The sequence below is a fragment of the Adiantum capillus-veneris genome, chromosome 19 (genome assembly GCF_014529385.1).
Source record: "Adiantum capillus-veneris isolate H3 chromosome 19, ASM1452938v2, whole genome shotgun sequence".
Taxonomy (NCBI): Eukaryota; Viridiplantae; Streptophyta; class Polypodiopsida; order Polypodiales; family Pteridaceae; genus Adiantum; species Adiantum capillus-veneris.
In genome coordinates this window covers 28248581-28267189 of record NC_140949.1, presented here as the reverse complement: position 1 = coordinate 28267189, position 18609 = coordinate 28248581, and the positions used below count along the sequence as shown (strand labels likewise).

The 18609-nt window shown below is 42.3% G+C and overlaps 1 pseudogene; it reads left to right on the top strand.

The window, feature by feature from the left end:
• Positions 1-9474, top strand: part of LOC147433754 (phosphatidylinositol 4-kinase gamma 3-like) — a 33182-nt pseudogene extending 23708 nt beyond the window's left edge.
• Positions 9475-18609: the final 9135 nt, after the last annotated feature.

Below are 18609 nucleotides of genomic sequence, written 5' to 3'. Positions count from 1 at the left end.
GTGGAACTTGGAAGGCCGCTCAACTAAAGATAATAAGGATCTAAGGAAGGCCTTAGATCTAGCCACGTGGATCTAAGGCTTGCCTTTTTAATATATATATATATATATATATATATATATATAAGATATCTATACTATTATAACGTGGGAAGGGATTTCGGCCCCTCCCCTCGGACACGTGTCAGCATGAGCTTCATCCGATAGATTTTGGACCAATGCACTACGCAAGGTGACACAAGCGTCAAGGGAGAGCAGTCAACACAGTGTGTGTGTGTGTGTGTGTGTGTGTGTGTGTGTGTGTGTGAGAGAGAGAGAGAGAGAGAGAGAGAGAGAGAGAGGTGTTGGGCCATTGGCTCCACCTCCGATGGCATATTTTAGACCAGTGTACCAAGAGTGTCTAAGTTGACACATGAAATGCCCAAGGAACTGTCTGGCTTGGATTCACCGCCCAACCGCCCTTATATAGCCCCTGGCTACGGAATCCCCTATTCCACACTGGCAGTTGTCCACTTACTGGCCCACGTCCGTGACCTCCCCTGGGTATGCCCTTGGCATGACATTACTCCCCCTTGGAGAAGCGTTTTCATCCTCGAAAACAAGAGTCATGATACACTAATGGTTTCAACAATGGCATCCTTCATGGATCAAGCTGTTTGCTTGAGTGGAACATGGTTCAGTAGGAGGGTCAATGAAACCAAGAGTAACATCTTGATTTTTCAATTTGTCGTCCCTTTGTAACCATCTTGTGTTACCAGCTCCTATCTCATCATAGTGTGTAGACTCCATTTAGAATGCACATGAGTATGCGAAACGAGCTATGACAACAAAGATGTACCCAAAAGAGTACCACTTTCCATGAAAAGTAACTTGCCCACATAACTCATCAACCAAGTTTAAGTCCTTGACTTGCTCTAAAATTTCATCAGTAAACAACCCCACCATAACTAGTGTTGAAGGTTGAGAACCAAACTTAAACATGAAGGGACTAAACTGAGTCACAAACATGCTTTACGTTATTGTAATCAACACCAACTAGAGCAATACATTCTTGCTAATTGGATTGCTTGGTGCTAACATATGTGCTTTGCATATCCTTCAGCACAAGAGTACACTTGTAAGTTGTAATCTGCCTATCCTCTTTGGATTCTGGCAGTATTGAGATGTGTTTTTTCTCCACGATTTACAGACAGTCATCCCAGAGGACTGGTAAACGGGGATCACAATATCAGACAACATTGTTCAGGAATCAACAATGTCTGAATAACCATCGTGGTTAACTGGAAAAATCCACAAACACCCAAACCGAGTCATGACCTCTATTGGTGATTGATAGACCCCAAAGTAAGCTCATAGAGATACTACACATAGAGGACAAAATGCTTCATAAGCAACAACTTGATGAATATGCATGCCATTCCAAATCAGCCTTTGCTAAACACTGGGGCCCATAACACCTAGTGTGCATGCATTTAGCAAATAATAAATCCGAACCTATATATTCATAATCGTCCTTGCCAATACTGATGGCGAATATGGTGTTCCTGGCACACATTGAAGAGGAGTGTAGATAGTTACAAAAAGAAGCTGAATACTTGCTATTGCAATCATTTGCAAGTCTTACTGAAATGTTTGAACCATCGTAGAAGGTGAAACAGTGAGCACTTCTAGGTACAAACAATGAAACCTTTTCATTAGAAACTCATAGCCTTTCTATATGCATAAAACAACCATTTGTAATGTTGTTTAGTTGTACCATCTGATAAAGTCTTACCCATAATGACAATGTCGCCATTCTTGCCCTATTGGTTTGGCGCTCTTTGAGCACTCCAAAATCACTTATAGGCGATGAGCACGGATGTTTTCCAATAACTACCTAACTTATGATCAATCATGTTGTCCAATAACCACTTTGAATATTATTTGAAGGCACCAAATTCAAACAATTATCGAAGTCCTCAAGTCGACGATAAAGACTTGGAAGAATTTTACCCGAAAATGTTTCTACAATCTCAAAAATACTGAGATTTTGGCTGCAAAAGGTATTTCCGTCTTGCCTGGGGCCGCAACAACAGCACCAAGAATTTGATGCACTCTGCGAAGGTGCTTGAGACTGTGCATCATTCCCGCATGCATTGTGGGTCCAGAAAAGTCTGTGGGTACCTTCCCTAGCCGTAAAAAGGCCCTAAGGCCAAATGTCTTGGGCGCTTGTTGTATGAATAGAAGAGGGCGATGGCTAAAATTTGCAGGGCAGTGGCGCGAGGGAGATAGCCTCGTCACTATATGGCACGGTTCCGGGTTAGAGGGGATCTAGGGCCCAAATTTGGGGGGCAAGGCGGCTTTAGTCTCCGCCGTCGGATCACATAGTGAACTAGGGGTGAACTGGGGGTGAACTGAGGGTGAACTAACGGTGAACTTGGGGCGGGTAAGCTAGGGGTGGGTGAACTGGGGGTGAACTAGGGGCGCCTAAACTAGGATATGATCATGTGCCATGCCAACATGGACAGTGACGCGCGCTAGCGTGGTGGTAGGGCACTCGTGTGGCAACCGAAACGTCCCAAGTTCGACCCACACCCCGCGAGGTGGGTGAACTAGGGGTGAACTGAGGGGGGGTGAAACTAGGAGTGAACTTGGGGTGCCATTTTTGCCCCGAGTTCACCCCCAGTTCACTACGTGATCCGATGCCCGAGATTAAAGCCGCCTCGCGCCGCCAAATTTGGGCTTTAGATCCCCCCTGGATAGATCCGTGCCATATAGTGACGAGGGGGAGATAGGGAGATGAAGACGTCACGGGTGTTGCTCCCCAGGCCATGAGCGCGTGACAAAAAACTATCACAGGTCCTCTACGACCCTAACAAGTCCGGCCTCATCGATTTTTGCCATGGTCGACTGCACCTGTCTTCCCCTCCTAGGGTGCTTGCCCACGGTCGCAATCCTCGACTTTGACCTTGACCTCGTCTTCTGCTAAGCGGCCATGCCCGCCTACGAGGTGCTTTTGGCCCTCCTATTTGCATGAACATGCAAAATCATGCCCAAAGCTCATGAGCACCACGCCCTGGTTCCCAAAACTCATGGCGCTGATACCAATGAAATGCCCAAGGAACTGCCTGTCTTGGATTCACCGCCCAACCTCCCTTATATAGCCCCTGGCTAAGGAATCCCTTGTTCCACACTGGCAGTTGGCCACTTACTAGCCCAGGTCCGTGACCTCCCCTGGGTATGCCCTTGGCATGACAACACAGGCGTAGGACGTGCACGCGTGAGAGCAAAAGAGAAAGAGAGAGGTGCCAACTCCACCTTCGAGTCTCCGACATCTTCTTAGCTAGACTGCTACCTCACTGCACGTTTGAGGTCTTCTGAAAAATCCACGTGCACATTGAAGGCATGTGGCATTACACAATATGCTCATAATAGAATTCGCCATGATATTGTTAGATCATGGTTGTTGAGAGAAAATGTCGTCCTTAGCACCACCTTGGTTGGCATGTATCAATAAATGCGGTGCACTTCATAAAGCACAAAAAGGGTGTGAGGAGCCTCTTGACCAGGATGTCATCTCTTGGAATGCACTAATTGCGGGATATGTCCAACTGGGGTACGGCCAAGAAGGAATGTGCTATTTTCAACACATATGTGAAGCGAGGGTGTCTCTCCATATGCAATCACATTCGCTTGCATCTTGAAGGCAAACATGGCAAGGAGAATGGGCAGATCCACGACGAGACGTGTGTAGCTTGGGCTCTATAATGGGGGAAGGAAAGGCAAGCGTCAAGGTCACAAAGCTCTGAGCTATTTTCAACAGATGCAGAGAGGGCACATCTCTCTAAATGCAATCACATACACTTGCACCTTGAAGGCATGTGGCATTACACAAGATGCTAATATGGGTAAAAGAATTCATGATGATACTGATAGACTCAGGTTGTTGAAAGAAAATGTTGTGCTTAGCACTGCCTTGGTTGACATGTATCCCAAATGTGGTGTACTTCATTGAGCACAAAAGTGCGCAACAAGCCTCCTAACCGGGATGTTGTCTCTTGGAATTCACTAATTGCAGGATATGTCAAACTTGGGCAGGGCTAAGAAGCTTTGTGTTAATTTTGGCAGATCCAAAGCGAGGGTGTCTCTCCAAATGCAATCACATTCGCTTGAATCTTAAAGGAAAACATGACATGAAGGAGGGGGTCTACGACGAGACGTCTAAGCTCTGCCTCTACAATGGAGGAAGGAAAGGCAAGGGTTAGGGTCACGAAGCTCCGGTTATTTTTTAGCAGATGCAAAGAGAGGGCATCTCTCTAAACACAATCACGCACAGTTGCACCTTGAAGGCATGTGGAATTACACATGAATTCACGATGATATTGTTAGACGCGGGTTGTTCAAAGAAAACATCCTGCTTAGCACCGTCTTGGTCGACATGTATCAATAAGTGTGGTGCACTTCACAAAGCACAAAAAGTGCACGAGGAGCCTCCTAACCAGGATATCATCTCTTGGAATGCACTAATTGCGGAATATGTCCAACTGGGCAAGGCCAAGAAGCTCTCTGCTATTTTTTATAGATGTGACGTGAGGGTGTCTCTCTAGATGCAATCACATTCGCTTGCATCTTGAAGGAAAACATGGCATGGAGAAGGGGTGTCACAAGCAGCCTGATCCGCAGCCTGATCCAACTATGTTCCCTGCAAGTCGGTGACGGATAGCACGCACACACACACACACACACACACCGTCGAAGGCAGTCAGCCATGCCACCGCCGAAGGTAGCACCGTTTTACTAGTAAGATATAAGATAGGCTCTCCTTTCCTCCGAAGATAGATCTCGGCTAGCATCTTTATAAGCCAACCTTCCTCTAGGCAGGTCGGTCCATCTTTTCGTTGCTCACTAGTTGGATGAGATAAACACATCAACTAGCATTTCTAGTCCCAAAAAATTTCGTCTCTAAATTGGTTACTTTACCCTATTGGTGCTTTTGGTTTCGTGGATCTTTGCAAGGTGTAAGTTGGCCGTCTAAAGAAAGACTTTCCCGGGCAATACTCACAATAGTGAGTTGTATCGTAAACGCTGATCCAAAAGGAAGGATCCAAAAAGGTCTGCCCTTTTTATGATACATCTCCAGAGATTCTTTGGAAAACATTTAGTTTGTGCTTTTAACAAATGGTTAGATTCGCATATCTTGAATGAAGGGCTCGCTGCTATAACAACAAATTATGATGGAGCTTCGTTTCTTTGTGTCATTATTTATCGTTAGCTTTTGAGAAAGGGACATTGGTCCTCAGAAACCAGTTCCTTTCTACTATCAATGTGTGTATCTTTTGCATGCGTCTGTGTGCATGCACATGCATATGCATGGGTGAGCACCCACTAAGGAAAACATGGGTTAAGTCTTCATAAAAGAGCTGCAGAGCCCTTGAACGGCTTAACATGGGGTATACGTCGTGCTATGAATCCAAGTTCGGGTGGAAAGTGTGGCAATGGACAAAGAATAGGCATTTCCTTAAACAGCAAACTAAGGAAGTATACTTAACACTTCTGTATTCAGAGGATTGGTTCTCTCACTTAACAAGCTATGGAGCAAGCATTAGCTAGAGTCGAGATGGGAGACAGTCATGAAAAACATATGGCACCCAAAATGGCCGCATGGGATGAAGCTCCCTATATGGAAAGTGCTATGGGGAGCCCTGTCGACTGGGGTGAAGGTTCTCACCAGGGGAATTGTCCCGGATAGATATTCACAATGCAAAACGGCTAGTGAAGACCTCCTTCACCTATTTAAGAAATGCCCAGAGACATGTAGCTTGGTAGGGAAGATTTGCAAATGGGTCCAAAAGACCTTTAAAATAGAAATTTTCAAGAACGATCTCTTCTTGGGAGGGAAGGCGTTCAAGATCAAGCAATGCTCATCTCAACACAAATCGTGAGATTTAGCTACTTCAAACATGCTTGGAAGGCAAAGAACTGTCAAATTTTTTAGAGCACCATGAAAGCTGCTAAGTTCACAGAGATAATTCAAGAAAGCCAAGAGGCGGTCATCGCCATTGGAAAACACAATAACTTTGATGAGTGGAAGAGAGCCTTGGATGCCATACTAAATGGCTTATAGGAATAGAGGTGTGGGCTCGTCCCGTATCTTTGGGTACCTTTTTTGGGTAAAGGTATAGGTTCAACCCTTGTCATGGGGTGGCTCCCCTATCAGCCGATGTAACTAGGACCCCTTGAAGCTGGCATGGCTCGGCACAAGCATGGCAAAGCTTGTAAATTGATTGGTTATGACAATATAGTCTACTCACCATTGTGAGTTTTGCAAAAGAAAAAAGAAAGGGTCCACGAGAGGGGAGCCCTGACAGCCCTGCCCATGATGTTTGTAGAGTCTCATCCTCCCCTTTATTTTTGTACATGCAGGCAAGGTCTCTCTCTTGCCCCTCTCTTGGAGGGAATAACGAAGTCTCCTGGTTTGCCCTTGATCTGATGAGGTGGGCTGTTTTGGTGGAAGCACGGCAACCTTGCCTGTAGCATCGTCTGATTTTAATTTTCAAGAGGATTTTTTGCTTCTCCCCCTCCAACCAGTTGTTCTAATTTTACAACCGGCTCAAGGCTAAGTTGTGCTACACTTTTCTTGAGCACTGCTGCCTATAGCTACCCATGTGTTACAACATGGAATATATATATAGTTATATGTGTGTGTATATATATATATATATATATATATATGTATATGTGTATATATATATATGTATATATATATATATATATATATATATATATATATATATATATATATATATATATATATATATATATATATATATAGAGAGAGAGAGAGAGAGAGAGAGAGAGAGAGAGAGATTACCCATGCACTACATAACAAAACAAATCTTCAAAAAGATTTTTTTTTTGTAAAAGAGAGAGACGAGTAAGGCTAAGAAAATCCATTTCCCCAAACTAAAGAAAAAAAGGGCAGACTTGAAACTTGAAGCTTTTATAGGTATTCACACTAAAACTTGTGCAAATTTCTTGATTTGCTTCAAGGAAAGCTCAAAATCTAACCGGAATTTTACGATTTCAACGAGTTAGAGAGAGAGAGAGAGAGAGAGAGAGAGAGAGAGAGAGAGAGAGAGGAGAGAAGTTTTAACGTCGTGAAAACTATCCCAACAGACATCAAAGATCACTTTTTTTGAACACTGCATGTAGTTGTCCATGTGCTACAACGTGGAATATATATATATATATATATATATATATATATATATATATATATATATATATATATATATATATATATATATATATATAGATCGAGAGAGAGAGAGAGAGAGAGAATTATCCATAAACTGAAGAAAAAAAGGGCAATCTTAAAACTAGAAGCTTTTATAGGTATTTACACTAAAACTTGTGAAAATTTCTCAATTATCTTCAAGGCAAGCTCAAAATCTAACCGGGATTTTACGACTTCAACCAGTTTAGGAGAGAGAGAGAAGAAGAAGAAGAAGAGAATTTTTTACATCGTGAAAACTATCCCAACAGACCTCAAAGATCTATTTGTAAAGTACCTACTACATTTGTTGAAGTTGCTTCTCGCCATGGCCCGTAGGAGAGACAAAGATAAGCTTCACATACCAAAATGCAACAAAGCAACACTTATAATATTCTTGGCATTGTTGCTCATGAAACTGCATTTTCTCCCAAGAGCATCATCGAATTGTGCAAGCAAAGCAAGGACACTACTCAAAAAGGCGATGTCAAGGATCCCGATGTTGCTCATAAGGCCTCCTGGGTGGGTGCCGCTAGATCTACAAATACAAGGTTTGTGGAATGTTTGCAAGAATCCAAGGAGTGAACTCCGAAGCTTTGGGCTTGGCTACATAATCACTCTCTAAGACATTTGAGGTTGTCAAAGGGACACTCTTTGGGAAGGTTGATAAGGACAAGAGGTGATGTTGTGTGCTGATCTTTTCACATACATAGTGTGCCTCAATAACTTTATATAGTTGTCTTTGGTTTTTAGGAAACGGATGTGCTTGTCCAATGATGTATGTTACATAGCCCCTTTTTGGGCATGTTGATATGCAACTTCAGTGTTGTGTGTACATGCCTCTAGGTTTTCTTGAAGAGTTATTAAAACTTCCAAAATAAGGTTTTTTGTTGAGAGAGAGAGAGAGAGAGAGAGAGAGAGAGAGAGAGAGAGAGAGTCATTTGCAGCAAAGGGCAACCATCGCCAGTTGTATTTGCTTCTCTCTTGGATTGATGAGAGACATCTTTGGAGCACAATGATGATAGCTTAGTAAACTATTACTAATCACATCATATTATTCCTAGACTCTTGGAGTGGAGATGGTGTGTTTCTTAAAAAGTGTGGATTGAAACGTGCAAGTCTTTTATGTAAAGCACTAGAGACTGATATATGGAGGCTAGGAGCTTTGCTGCCAAGATGCTTTAGTGAAGGATTATGGTCTCACAAATGGAAAGCTTGTGCATTTGATTATGAAAGTTTCAGAAGAATAGGTAGTGACAATCAGAATGGTTAGTGGCAAGGAGCATACTTTCAAAATTGACAGAAAGGAAGAGCATTCAAGATGAAATATAGGTTATTAATGAAAGAAGCTAGATTTATAGCTGATAAAAAATTGGTGTTGAAAGGTCAGAATCTCAAAGGGGGATGACATGCTAATGGAGTAATTTTCAATGGGGGATGATTCTATAGTGCACTTACTTTTAAGCAACACTGTAAAAGTAATAAGTCATGCTATTGGGGCTGACATAAGACGTATTAGAAGTTTCTCAAAAAGTCAGGGGCAAACATATTAATGTTGCACGGAAAAATGAGGACGTTTGCCTTCCATCAAGCAAAGTAGAAGCAAAATTTGACAGTCTTTACCTACAAATTTGGTGATATTGTTGAAAGCTTCTCAAAGTGTAGCATATCTTCAATGGTGTAGATCTCATGGAGTGTGTTAAAAGTGGTCTAGAAGAGGGACATGCTCCTATTTTAGCTTGTGACTCGATGTTATATTTTATGCAAGATGAATTTGAGTCTTCCATTGTTGGGCTTTTCAAACTAGCGGGATGAGAAACCTATGGCTATAAATAATCCTAAGGGTCTACCTATACCTCAGAATGGAGAAGGTCTTAAACAAGAGTTCTTTGTGTGGAGTGGCAGCTTTTCTTTGGATCACAAGGCTGACGATGACACATGCAGGTAAAAAGCTCATTGGTTTTGCAGGAGTCCCCTCACTAGCTTTGGTGAAATGCCACCATGAATCTTTTGACCGGTTGAAAACTATTAAAACTACTTCAACCCTTCCAGAAATAGGGTCTCTTCAAATGTATGTACATGCTTGAAGAAACTGTGGAGTGTAAGCCGGGCAGTTTCCTCTACAAGAAGTACACAAGATTGTTGTTCTTGGCATACACCTTGCTAATACTGACAAAAATGGTGCAAACATATTGGCTTGCAAGGAAGCAAATGATTCCAAATAGAGTAGCATGTTGGAGAAGCAGATGATTCAAAATAGAAGTGCACATTAGGGAAGTGGATTCCACACGTCAATTGCTGGAATCAAGATCAAGCTACTACTTGCACATATAGCCATGGTATGAAAAAGCTGCTCAAGTTGGTCACTGCACACATAGCTGTGTTTTCCCAGCACTACGTGAGCTCATTGTGATGGCTCAATGCGATTAGGGAACTCTACCTAGTGTGTGGTTGTGTGTGGGGATAAGTGGTTGGCCCATTTGTTCAGTGGAGAGCTCTAACCATAGAGAGAGAGAGAGAGAGAGAGAGAGAGAGAGAGAGAGAGAAGGAGAAGAAGAAGAGGAGGAGGAGATTGCAAGCCTTTTAGGTCTTGTTCACCTGCCACCACACCTCACACTCTCCCCCTTTCTTCCATTTGCACTTGAAGATAGCCATGGCTGATGATGACCCCACAAAAAACATTAGAGCTTCCGTCCCCCCTCCATCCTCAAGTGGATTAACAAGCATCAGCTAGCCACTTTGGTATGTGGATACTTGGATTGGTACCTTCCTTGACTTATAAATGGTTGAAGCATGTACCCACTATACTTAATGTCAGGGTGCATGGCAAATGCATCCACTGGGAAATACCATGAACATTAAGATGGACAAAAAGCTAGCCATCTGGAAAGGGTGAAAGCACTAGCTATGTAGAAACCAAATTCTTTGGGTGGCAAAAATTCCTTTTCTATAGGCCCCTATGTTGCAAATATGGCACTGTAGAATGAGATGTTCAGCTAGCTAGATATGCCATACACCTCTACACATAGAATTAGGTGAGTTAATGATCTTCTGATCATCATGTTCACATGAACATAGTGACATTTACCAGGTGGGAAGAGAGGTGAAAGGTTCTGAGTTGGTTTAGGGTGCAAACACTTGATGTGGAGCATTTTGCTTCTTCTATAGCTTGCACCAATGATGTCATTAAGACGTCAGATCCAGATATTCCCCACCAATTGGCTTCATGTTAACAGATAAACAGCTGGTGTGAGATGGTTTGTGGTGTCACAAATACAAGCCGAACGTTGTGTGCACTACATCCATGTCAATTGTATTTCAAGGGGAGCTGGCATGCATTTTTTTACCAATGTTTTCCTAAGTTTTTTTTATGAACATCACTAGTTCATTCCTTTGTTTTCTAGCTTTCTATAAAAAATGCAATAACATATTGTACATTGCAAGGCCAAGTTGTTTAATAGGGTCAAAACTTAAGCTAAAAATGTAAAACGTGTTTCTTTTTAAGAGAGAGAGAGAGAGAGAGAGAGAGAGAGAGAGAGAGAGAGAGAAGAGAGAGAGAGAGAGAGAGAGAGAGAGAGAGAGAGTCCAATTCATGACACCAGCACGCTTGACCCGAGGCTTGACCCTTTTGTACGAACACGGCTACGCCACTTTTCTTTAGCAAAGCTGGTCCAAAAGAGGGTGGAACATAAATCCTATGTTCAATGCACTCAAGCTCGTCAATTCAACAACTAGTTTTTATCTAGCTTCTAATCCCACCAGCAAGTACTATCCTTATCATTTTAATATTGCTACTAGATCATCTACGTGCATTTGCGATTTTTATATTGCACAACATCTCTTAGTCGTTCCTCTAATTCTGGTGCTCATGCCAGCTCAAACGAGGCTTCATTTCAAATATTCTACTTAAGTGGGATCTCAGATAACCAATCTACGACTCGAGAGTTTCTTCTTCTTATTCGTATACAATATGCCCCCCCCCCAAAAAACAAAAAAAAACACATGCACACATTAGAAGTTTTTAGAGTAAATTTTTACCGCAAAGAAACAATCACAAGAGGCCTATGTATGGGATGAGCTCAAATTTGGATTCTTGATGTGTGTGTGTGTGTGTGTGTGTGTGTGTGTGTGTGTGTGTGTGTGTGTGTGTGTGTGTGAGAGAGGTGAGAGAGAGAGAGAGAGAGAGAGAGAGAGAGAGAGAGAGAGAGAGAGAGAGAGAGAGAGATTTAGAAGACTCTTGAACTAAGGTCCTTTATACACTAAAACCATCACCCATACAGCCGTTGCCCAAGGTGTAGCCATGCTTGGATAGTGGTGTGTGTGTGTGTGTGTGTGTATGTGTGTGTTGAGAGAGAGAGAGAGAGAGAGAGAGAGAGAGAGAGAGAGAGAGAGAGAGAGAGAGAGAGAGAGCTTTTAACTTCATTAGAGCATGGGGTGTGGGATTCTTTGGTGGCCGTACACAAAATGCTACAGGGCAAGGCTCAACACCACCATCCACAGTTGGGATATCACACCCACCACCAACTCACAAACTTTGTTATAAATCCAAAATCCATGGATTATCAGATACTCTCTACAAAATTAACCAAAGAATGTATGTAGTTAGTAGACATTGGCAAACTACCAACTTGCAATCAATCTCCGAACGACACACAAATGGTGAGTGAGGATTGAAATCAATCCACTGTGTGAAATGGGAGCACAACAAATCCCCTTAAACAAAATGTGAAGCACTTTTTACATCATCAAGCTAACCAACTACACTCAGAAATCCGCAAAGAGAGAGAGAGAGAGAGAGAGAGAGAGAGAGAGAGAGAGAGAGAGAGAGAGAGAGAGAGAGAGAGGAAGAAGAAGAAGAAGAAGATTCTTGATCTCAAGCGCATAAAACGCACATACATACACAAGGAGAGACTCAATGATGCTTGAAGACTATGGAGGATGGCAACTGACAATCCATGGAGTGGCGGAACAAAAATTCATGTAGGCACTGGTCCAAGATAAATGTGAGGAACTCAAGTAGGGTAGGTTATTCAGACTCTCAAATTTACAAGGTACCATGTGCATACACCAAGAGATTAGTTTTCAATGATGCCTCAACAACTGGTCTATGTACATTGATAGGAGTGGGAGCTAAGCCAAATGGTTGCTATGGTACACATTGCAAGTAAGGGAATATCTGTTGAAGCATATAACTGGTTGCACAGAGTCTCCTCTCTCATGCATGATTTTGTAATTTGGGTTTGGTGGAGAGAGAGAGAGAGAGAGAGAGAGAGAGAGAGAGAGAGAGTACATGCTTACGGGTCACACCATCAACTTTCTAACACACCAGTCACTTCAACATGATGCATAAGACACTTTCAAAGATAAGAAATGATCTATGTTTGCTTCCATTGCTATCAATTTGTAAGGTGCAAATGGCACTTAAATAGAATGATAAACAATATGTGCCTTATATCTAGAACGAAAGCATTGACATCTCTCACCTCAAAGATGGCATTTTATGACTAACGGTCATGTTTTTTTTGTACACACATCATCGTGCGGGTCACTTACTAGTTTCATAGTTGCATCTCACGAGCTAGAGGCTTTGTAGTGTTGCATGCTAGGAGTCCGTACATGTAAGAATAAAGTGCGGGCACATTGCATAACAATGGCGAGCTCCACCCTAAATATGGTAGGTTCACAATGAAATCATCATAGCAGCCTAGCAGGTTGCACATAGATCAATAGTTCATACAATAAGGTCTTTAATACTCCTTTGATATGATACTGTCAACATTTAAAGATGCCCTCAAAGATGTTTTCTACAACCCCAAAATTGTGACACCACAAGGCAGTGTTTGGATTAGTTTTGAAAGGGGCAAGCTTACCATGGAGAAAATGGTAAATTTTGTGACATGTTACTGAAACATTTGTGGTTTAAGTTTTTTTGGACCTTGCTTCTGTTGGCTCTCTCGGGTCTGGTCTTCTTGGAAAGTTATTCCTCGTCTTATATCGATTGACTGTGTTTCAATGATTGGCATGTATGGGCACAATAAGCTTCGTGTGAGGGGATTGTCTATGGTGGCACCCACACATTCATTTGTTGATTGGTTGTATGTGGTTATGGCTTCCATGTAAAAAAGAAGATTCTTATAAATAGCTATGGATGATTACTAGCCTTCATGTGTCCCTTAAGGTAGATGTATGCATGAGGTTATTGTATAGTCCTTGCTTTTTTACTCTATACTAGCTTGCGTGATCTGCCAACGATGGGTCTCGCTCGCTCTTACATTTGGAGAGTGTACGTGATTGCATTTGGAGAGATGCCCTCTCTTTGCATCTGTTGAAAACAACGCAGACATTCCTGACCCTCATCCCATTGAACATATCATGCAATCAATGCACTGCATGAGACAACATTGCGGGCATGAAGCTCGTCTGGTCCTATTGTACTCTTCCCCTTCATGTTTGCTTGTGTAGAAGATAGTATTGTTTTCTTGGTTCTTCTCTACTGATTGCATTTAGAGAGACACCCTCCATTGACATCCACTTGAAACATCCCAGAGATTCTTGGCCAAGTTGGGCATATCCCACAACCACTGCATTCCAAGAGACAACATCCCATACTTGAAGCTCCTTTAGCACTTTTTGTGCTTTATGAAGTGCACCACATTTGGCATTCATGTTGACCACGACAGTGCCAAGCATGAAGTCTTCTTTCAAAAACCCTTGAAAAACAATATCATCATGAACTCTTTGGACCATATCAGCATTAGATGCCCTCTCTATGTATCTGCTAAAAACATCCCTGAGCTTCTTGACCTTGACCTTGTTGGACAAAATCAATGCACTCCACCAAACAACATTGCAGACAGGAAGTAGAATACACATTGAGCGCTTGTGTGCGTGGTTGTATAATGCCAACAACAGTGCTCTCTCTCTCTCTCTCTCTCTCTCTCTCTCTCTCATATCACCTACTTGTTATAACAAGTACACACCAACTAGCCTGGCTTGAGCACTATTACATTGTTGCAACAATATTGTTAGCACTTGCACGGCTATATCAAAGTGGGATACACACACAACAACAACACACAAACATACACATTGAAACATGACAATAATGAGAATCTCTCTCTCTCTCTCTCTCTCTCTCAAATCATCACCTACAAGCTCAAAGCTTGGTGATAGCCGGTTATGCAACACACACACATGCACACACACGCACGCACGCGCGCACACACACACACACACACACACACACACACACACACACACACACACACCACACCACACACACACACACACACACACACAACACACACACACACACACACACACATGCACATTCTTTCCACGAACAAGAAAAAAACTACCTTCCATCTTGTGTGTTTTTGGCTTTTTCTATTGTAACTGGCAAAATCACCCAACTTTTGGTTTTGTCCATGCACAAAAAGACACACACACACACACACACACACAACACACACACACACACACAGAGTCAAGCATGGCAAGGCAGCATATGCAGGAAACTTGATGGTGAAAGTTGGGATCGGTCACCTCTTCGTGCAATTTAGGCATCATAGGACCAAAGCTATGATGACCAAAGGGCTTGCATGTTTAAAAAGACGTCAAAAGTAAAAGCAAGGTAGCATTCTTCACAGATGCAGGGGCACCTAATGCCACTTATATAGAAAGATGAGAAGAGAGATCCTAAGCTCATAGGAACAATCCCAAGATACCTTTGAGATCTTTCAGTTAAGACTTTGGTGACATAGGCTGCATGTACTGAGGAGGAATACTACATGGCCTAAAAGGTCGCTAGAGCATGCATGCAAAATTGGAGTCTGGATGAGAATGTGTGATTTGATTGCCTAATTAAAGCTGATTGATGAGTATCAGCAACAAAATGTGAACTTTGCTAAAATCTGTTTGTCACTCCAACTACCTACCACCTTAACTCTACCGTTGCAATTGCACTTTACACTACTCAATACCCATCAAACTGCTACAAAAATGCTCAAGTGGCCATTAGCTTAGGCTCACTCATACTGGATGTGTCCTCATGAATATGTAGTTGGCCTCTCCTTCTGTCTCTACTACGCCATTGCAAGCTTGCTAATCACACGGCCTTGTCAAATCACTCGCAATGCCTTGTTGTGAGCTTCGTCCCTTGTGCCCAATTTCTAGCTGGTAGTATTGGTCGTTTTCTCCACCCCTGCTAGCAAGCGCCACATATAGAAGGATAGCGACCACAATTCACCATAGATTCTCTCTCTCTCTCTCTCTCACACACACACACACACACACACACACACACACACAAACACACACACACACATCAAGAGTCTTCAAGGGGACACTACCATCATGGGCCAACTCTACCTAACCTCACCTAGGTGAGCCTCGCACTCTTTCTCACTCAACTCCGGAGGACGTTGTGAAGGATTGCGGGGGGGTTGGCCTCTACAACACCTCAAACCAACACCAAGAAAAGAGGATGAAGATTATAGCTCTCTCAAGATAATATGGGTTGATCTTCTCTCACAAATTTTGACATCCTCACTCACACTCAGTCCCGACTAGCTTCCCTCTACACCGCTACAACTCCCACTATACTTGTATGCACTAAAGAAATCAAGGGAATCAAGAAAACAAAGAAAAAAAGTAAAAAAAAACAATTCCTCATAAAACCAAGAGCTTCACTTCTTTTCAAACGCCTTTCCATGTGCTAGTAGAGACTCCATAGGCGCTCCCATATATACACATAGCTTGATCAAAAGCCATCCAAATCAAGCTCACTTTGAAAACCCACAAAGTTCAGAAAAAAAACTCAAAAAAAGCGATGAAAAACTTGGGGAGAAGCTTTCTCTTTTACGTATGTACAAGCAAGGAATTGCAGCGCATAGTCTATCCTCGACTAGTTGCACCAAAGGGAACCACACACAACATGGCTGCCATACCTTAAACCAAGATGAAAAGAGGTCAATATACAGAGCTAATCACCCACTTTCATCAGCCCATTGAGGAGAGATGCACTCTCAACTCACCACACGAGGCTCTTGCAAGGCAAGAGGGGCACCTCTACACCAAAACCCCCACCCTTCACCGCAGGCTGCAGCAACACATAGTTTCTTCTTCACATCTGAATATCCCTCTTCATTCACAACACCAAGCTGATAAAAGTTTAGTTTTTCTTCATATTTTTAAAGCACTTACTCACACTTTGAAGTATCGACACTTCTATGTACAAAAACAACAAAACTATGTACGCCTCACAACTGGCCCGCATGCGTAGAGACAGTTGGCACACACCGCCTTTGTACACTTTGTACAAACATGCTTTATCTACATCTAAGGTCACTAGTAGCATCAAAAAACATATCTCAAAGGCTTTGGGGTGTCCCACACCATTCCGCCAAAACACGTCACATATTGCCCCCCCAACAAGCATGGAACATTTTCAAGTGTTCCATATGCATTTCTTGCTTCATCACATGATTCTTGTCACATAAGGCATGAGCCGGATCCCATTGACTCTTGCCTTATGCATCTTTCCATCCAAGTCCTTGAGCTGATAGCTTCCATTTTCATACATCTTATGCACCACAAAAGGACCTTCCCACTTTGTTTGAAAGGTATTGTCCAAAGCACTATTATACTTCATAACCAACATGCTTTCACATAACCCTTTTTCCTTTATCTTTTCATTGAATACATCAGCCCTTCTTCTTCCCAAGTCTTCATAGTATCTAATGGAACTTTCTCTATCCAACAAGAGGCTATGCATAGATGCCAGTCTCTCCTTTACATGCTCCTCCTCAACCAATCTATGCTTCAAAATGAACTCCAATGAAGGAAGCATCACATTAACCGGCATAACACACCCTTCTCCATAAACCAAATGAAATGGAGTGAACCCCGTGGATGATTTCTGAGTCACTCTATATGCCCACAATGCCCTCTTCAAATACATATCCCAATCTTTTGGATGCTCTTTCACAACCTTGAAAAATATCTTTTGTAAAACTCCGTTGAATGCCTCCACCAACCCATTGCATTGTGGATGATCAGGAGTAGCATACTTGTGTTTGATTTCCAATTTCTCCACAATTCAATGATAATATCATTTCTAAACTCTTTCCCTTGATCACTTACAAGCTCCAATGGCACTCCAAATCTACAACATATGCAATCAAAGATAAAGTTGCATACACCTTTGCTTGTAGCCCCTCTACTAGCCTTTGCTTCTGGCCATCTTGTCATATAATCCACTGCACTAAGTATGTAGTGCTTTCCATTTCTAGTGACTAGAAGAGGACCAATTACATCCACACCCCACTTCTCAAAAGGTCCATAGCTTACAATATGTCTCAAAGGCTCAGGCATCAACTTTCTCTTTTGATACATTTGGCACTCATGGCAGCTTCTACACCAATGCACGACATCCCTATTCATACTTGGCCACATAAGTTGAGCATTCAATACTTTCCTTCTTGTAATTTCCAATCCAAAATGGTCTCCACATCCTTCCTCATGACATGCTTTTAAGCAATCATAAATTTCATCAAGGTAAAGAACTCTTCTCATAACACCATAAGCCCCCTTTTGATACATTTTCTCTCCAACCAAGACGTACCTCATAGCCCTTTGTGTGATTGCCTCCCTTTGTTGAGAAGCCAATCCCTTTCTTGCAAAACCCGTTTGCAACACAAGTTCTTCCTCATGGAGGGATTCCCTTCCAAGATACCTTGGCTCTCTAATTATCACTGCATGCACATCCTTTGTGAACACCTGTTCTGCCAACTCATGAGCCCTTACATTTAAATTTTGGGGTACATGCCATATTTGAAAGGAAGTAAAAAACTTTAACAGCTTCCTCACTTTGAAAAACCAGCCCTTCATGCCTTCTTGATTTACCTTCCATGTACCTTGAAATTGCCGCACAATCAACATAGCATCACCTTGATTAAAAGCCTCCTTACATGTCTTTTGACACATTCCTCCAAGCCCAAACAGAGGCTTGCATACTCAGCCTCATTATTACTCTTTACATCCACTTCTTGGCTTCCAAACCAACATTCAATTCCATCTTTATCCACAATTACATAACCAATAGTGCACTTATTAATGCTCCTCTTGAAAGCCCCATCAAAGTATAAGGGACCCTCTACATCCTGAAGCTCCGCATGCATAGTTGGACTATCTTCTTTTCCAAATGTTTCTTCAATTCATTCCTTGCATGAATCTCTTTAAAAGTGAGTATATCCGCCATATTTTCTCTCACACTATCTTAATCGCAGGCGGTAGCAACACATAGTTTCTTCTTCACAGTTGAATATCCCTCTTCACTCACGACCCTAAGCTAATAAAAG